General features: G+C 36.2%; 1 pseudogene; it reads right to left on the bottom strand.

Annotated features, from left to right (window-relative positions):
• Positions 1-2427: 2427 nt before the first annotated feature.
• LOC112005163 (UDP-glycosyltransferase 91A1-like) lies at positions 2428-3866 on the bottom strand (annotated as a pseudogene).
• Between the last annotated feature and the right edge of the window lie 2188 nt (positions 3867-6054).

Below are 6054 nucleotides of genomic sequence, written 5' to 3'. Positions count from 1 at the left end.
AAAAAAAAAAAAAAAAGCCTAGTTAATCTTCTGAAATTTGTGTTGTAATTACAGATTGCATGTGAAATTGTGGACTGTTTTCTCCGTTTATTTGCTTGAACGCAAGTTTCACAAGTATACCTTCCACTATTTATTTATTGTGGGGAGGTGTCATTTCAATTAGAGCCCATTAGTTTGTTTTCTAAATTTTCGTTCTTACTTAGTGAGTGATGTAAAAATTTTCCAATCAAAATTTGATAAATTCCATGGAAAGTTGAAGGTTTTTTTTTTTTTTTTAATTGTATTCCTTTTATACATATTATTTAAGAATGTTATAAAGAATATGATTTTGAATAAAATAAAAAAATATAAAAAATACTTATACATATGGCCAACCTAATTAGTCTATTAATTATTCATAATATTTTTTTTTAAAAGTAATGAGTGCTTCTTATTGATGCTGCTTATATAATTATTATTATTGATTTATTATTTGAACTAGCATTTTAAGCTTGCGTTCTTTGTATGAGAAAATTTCATCATTATTGACCCTAAAAAGCTCTTACAGGGCTCTTTACAGTCGCAAAGACTATTGGAATGAGAGGCTAACTGCAGAACGCGCTGAAATATAGAAGCAATCTAAGGTCTTTTGGCTTGCACTTTGCACAGGCCAAGTATATGCAATTAGGTATTGACAGTGTGGTTATTTGATAAAACAATAAAATTCAATTGGTACTAAACAACTGTGGTGGATTTGGTGTTGGCTTGGAGCCTTGCAGCATCTACGGTCATAAAGCTTATACTTTAACATATGCGAAAGTTATTATTGACTTGATTGGGTTCGGATTCTTTTAACCTTGCTTAGTTTCCACGTCATGAATAAATTACCAAGGAAAAAACCTATCGGTAAATCATTTTACCACACTTATTATAATATTATCAATAATGCTAGTACTACATACCTTTATATATACATATTTTAGAGCATTCTCATCAAGAATGCTATAAAATATAGCATTTAGCATATCAAAAAGTTACTTTTTTCATTTTAACAACCCACTTTACAAAACAACTACATCAAAGGTTCTATTATTTTACCATTTCATTTAAATATTCTTTTTTATTCTTTCTTTATGTTTTTATTCTTTCTTTATGTTTTCAATTAACTACCATAACTACCATAACTAACTACCACAAGTACCTGCAACGTTACTACAAAGTAGTATTGGAGAGAATTATTCTTAGCTTTTTTTTTTGGAATTCATTCTCTTAGCATTCAATAATTGATAACATTCTTCAGTAAATTCTTCACATACACTGCCTTCACCTATACAAGACAAGCTTAAGTTCTTCAAGACCAATGCCCCAACAATAGACTGCAATGAAATTCAACTACAACCAGATCTTGAAAACTAGTTCAGAACAAAAAAATATGAGGGTCTGACATATTTGAACAACTACTAAAAGATAGACACGTGGACCAGTCACAAACTCCACATCATAGGTCCATACAATACAATAAGTGTATGTACCCCTAAAAAACTAAAGTGAAATTTTCCAATAAGTGTATGCTACACCTTGTCTATTTTCCAATAGTGAAATTTATAGAAGCCAGATCTCATTACAATCAACTCCCACAGATCTAAAGAACTATATAACTTAATATTATTTACCAACATCCGCTTTAAACATCTTTTGTTTTCCATGTGCCCACCAATAAGAATCCACAAAATACACTAGCATCATTATCAAAGAAACAATAATACGATGAAATTTTGCATCAAGTTTGAGATGTTAGCAACCATAATTTTTCCTGCTAACTTGGTGTATGTTGAGGGTCATTTTTGTAAAGCCAGCCCAACCAGCAAACAGGCAATAAGAGTGGCAGGCATAGAATAAGACTGTTAGGCCCAAGTGGCAGGAAGAATAGAACACAGGCCCATAACATAAATAAATGGGTCTTGAGGAATCAAATTGGCCAAAGGCCCAAAAAGAGAGAAATGAAAAAAAAAAAAAAAACCTTCAACTTTCTATGGAATTTATCAAATTTTGATTGGAAAATTTTTACATCACTCACTAAGCAAGAACGAAAATTTGGAAAACAAACTAATGGGCTCTAATTGAAATGACACCTCCCCACAATAAATAAATAGTGGAAGGTATACTTGTGAAACTTGCGTTCAAGCAAATAAACAGAGAAAACAGTCCACAATTTCACATGCAATCTGTAATTACAACACAAATTTCAGAAGATTAACTAGGGCTTTTTTTTTTTTTAAACGAAGACAACTTTATTCAAACACAAAATCAATCAGCTACAATGACATGCTCCTCAATCACCATATCTTGAAACAAATACACAAAGTGATGAGATAAAAACATTTTTGGTAGAAATGAGATAAAAACATTGAAACATAGACAATTATGAATTCCACACCTAGGATTTATTCAAGTGCAAATTTTTTTCAGATGCGATATTAGGTAATCAAGGAAACTATCCAAGTATCGATCCTGACTCGTCCTGTCCCCAAATAAGCCCTTCAGCTCCTTAGCCTTGTCCCTGTAAATCTTGCCCTCTTCCTCTACCATCACTAGCCTTAGCGACTTAGCCACTGAGTCCCTAGTGAACGACCCATCATGCTCGTTCCTCGGTATCAAATACCCAATATGTTTCTCTTCCAAAACCTTAGCATTAATCCCTTGGTCTGCATAGAAGGTCAACAATATGAGAGCTCTCTCAAACTGAAGTGCTTCCACCACGGAGCTCCAACCAGAGTGAGTGAAAAATCCACCAATAGAGTCATGAGCTAAAACCTTGAGTTGAGGGACCCAACTCGTACAAACTAATCCTTGTCCTTTGGTTCGCTCCTCGAACCCTTCTGGCAATTCGATCAACTCAGTATCAGCTTGGCCACGTCGAGTTCTTAGTACTAAGAAGAAGGGTAACTTTGATTGTTCTAACCCAAGAGCAATCTCAGTGAGTTCCTCTTGATTAGGCTTTGCCTCGCTTCCAAATGCTACATACACTACTGAACCTTTGACTTGCTTATCCAACCAATCTTTCATCCACACCCACGTATCGGTTTCATCCCCATTGTCGTACACTACAGTGGGAAGTTGACCGATTGGGAGAACTGGTTTTTGGTGAAGATCTTCAAGAACACGTAGCCACTCTGGTTCAAATTCCATGCTACTTCTCAAAGCCACTATGTCACAGCCATCGAGCACTTCGCCGAAACGAAAAAGATCTGTGACGTCAGACTTGTCGCTGGAAAGGCTGTCTTGAAATATTTTCATGACCTCAAAGAAGCGCAATGTCACTGTGGTTGGGAATGGGACCCAGCTGGGTGGCACCGCAAAATCCTCAGGGTTCTTACGCTCACCAAGATGGGCTTTGGAGCCAATGAAGCTGAGACTAGCGGCAGTGTATATACTGAAGAAGACATTTGGGATATTGAGTTTTCGGGCTATACTAGGCAACCAGTAAGGAACAAAGTCGAAAAGAAGCCAGTCTGGGTGTGAGTCTTGAAGGAACCGAGCCATGGAGTCTTGGAGAGCATCATATGCTTTCTTGAGGTACGGGACTTTGTTATATGGGACATCAATGGTGGCCTCGGCATCTTCTGGGAGGTTGTTCTTTTCCATGTGAGGTAATGGAAGCTTAACCAAGTCTATGAGGGAAGCCCAATTGGGAGGGAGTTTAGGGAGGCGATCAATGTTTCGAGGCGTGGAAATGAAGGAGATGTGGTGACCTTTTGAGCCATGAGCTTGGCGAGCTCGAGGTAGGGAATCATATGGCCAAAAGCTAGCCATGGGAACATGGCTATGTGGAGCTTCTTCTTGCTGGGCATGGAATCCATGGTTAGACCTTTCTCTTCACAAAATATCTGAATAATTAAACGACGTGATGTTATATATTAATTGCTCCCTTGTTACCATAGAATCATCATTTTTAAACCCCCACCACCCCCACCCCCTAAAAAAAAGGTTATCTCATGGGGTCTACGATCAATCTGAAAAAAATAAAATAAGCCCCCCTCCGCCCCGCGCCCCCCCTAAAAAAAGTTATCTCTTGGGGTCTACGATCAATCTGAAAAAATAAAATAAAAAATCTCTTGAGAATAGGCGCGTGTGTCATGCCATTAAAAAGTGAAATAAGTTATAAAGTCAAACCCAAACTCTTAAGACATAGTGTGAGTTTGGATAGTGGTTTTTCCCTGGTGTTTATATTTGTGTTTGTGTTTTTTATGGGTCTCATGCATTGTTAACGAGACTTGCAAGCATGAAATATGGCAAATTTTGCTTTAAAATTGGGTCCCATGGTATTATTTACATTGAGAGTAATTTTGTTACAGTGTTTTCAATAATAAGTTTTTAATTTTTATTAATAAGCGTTATCTAAACAGACTCTTAAACTCTTCCCCATGTGTCAACTGAAAAATAAATTAACATTTAAACTTATTAATAATTCATAAAAGCGGAAATAAATGAAGGTAGTGGTGAAAGTTGATAGGATAAGTAGTTGAAGGAATAAAAAAAGAAAGAAAAAAAAAAAGAGAATGGTTGATATCAAAAATTAATTTTTTGTGTCTACTAAAGAATTGATAAAGTGTAATAACCGGGGGGGAAAAATGATTAAAAGGAAGGTTATTTAAGTAAATTTGTTTACGGATCAATTTTATAATTAATATTTCTAAGGAGTTTTTAGAAAATAAGATTAAAACCCTAGTTATATATAGTCTAATTTAAGTCAGCATATAACAATAGATGTTTTGAAAAAGAAGACTACTCAAAATAATCAAATAGAGAAAATTTGATTGCACAATTAAAGTAAGAGCCTAAAAATCTCTTTTTTTTTGGTCAAATCCAAGTTTTATTTGGAATTAGAGTTTTTTATTTTTATTTTTATGTGAGTGTTTTGGCCAAGAAGTGAAACTATTTAAATATCTAATGAATTTTACGATTTGAACAGAAAAAGGGATTAAATTATATTCCTTGATATCTGTACTGTTTCGATAATGAGAAAACATTAGGTCCGGGCGTGGCGTAAAACCAGTGTTTTACGCCACGCCAATGAGAGCTCGACACGTCAAAAATGAAATTAAAACCCACTCCAAACAGCCAAAGCTCACGCTATTCACAAAACAGAAAACAGAGAAAAGCAAACCCGCTCCAAAAGCTCTGCTTCCTTCATCACGCCGAACCTCCACCACCGCACAGCCTGATCGCCGGAGCAGAACGAAGAAAGAAGACTAAGTTCTCACTTAAAACCCCTCTCCAAACAGACTCCAAACAGAACGAAGAAAGAAACCCAGCCCTCAGAGAAAAGCTCCTCACGCCTCACATCTGCTTCCTTCACGCCGAGCCTCCACCACCGCCACACAGATCGCTGGAGCAGAACGATTTCGAGGAAGATAGAGTTCTCGCCGTCTCCTCTGGGTTGTGCCGTCCTTTGCTTGCCCAAACCTCCACCACACCACACACCGGAGCTCACCGCCACAGAGTTCGCCGGAGCTGTGCGTAGAGCTTGGAAACAACCGGAGCCGCCGTGAGCCACGCTCCAAAGGTTTGTTTTTCATGATTTTCCCTTTTCCCCAATTTGGATTTCGAATTGGGTGTTCAGACTTTTTGTTTGCTTCATCGGAAAGTTTCAACTTTTGAGCATTTCCTTTTTGATGAGAACGGAGGGTGGGTTTTGATATGATCTGGAGTTTTTTTGGTTTTTGAATTAGGGATGTTTGATTAAGTTAGATTGACTGTTAGATAAATTGGCTTTAGATGTACAATGTGATAGGATTGAGTTTGGAAATGATAGTTGAATACTGAATTGGAACTTGTTGTGAAGAAGTTGACAATTGTGCTGAAAGTTTCAGAATTTGTTTTACTTTTTCACAAGTGGGTTTTTGTTGGGTTGCTATAGCTGTATTATGCTTATAAGATTGATATTGTGTTTTTTCTGATTTCTTTTGTTGGGATTTGAACTGGGTAAATTTTGGTTTTTGAAGTTTATGTTGGGTTGCTGGAGTTTTTTTTTTTTTTTTTTTTTTTTTTTTTTTTTTTTTTTTTTTTTTTTTT

The sequence above is a fragment of the Quercus suber genome, unplaced genomic scaffold (genome assembly GCF_002906115.3).
Source record: "Quercus suber isolate HL8 unplaced genomic scaffold, Cork oak 2.0 scaffold_487, whole genome shotgun sequence".
Classification (NCBI taxonomy): domain Eukaryota; kingdom Viridiplantae; phylum Streptophyta; class Magnoliopsida; order Fagales; family Fagaceae; genus Quercus; species Quercus suber.
The sequence above is the reverse complement of the archived record's forward strand: the minus strand, read 5'-3'. Positions and strand labels throughout refer to the sequence as shown.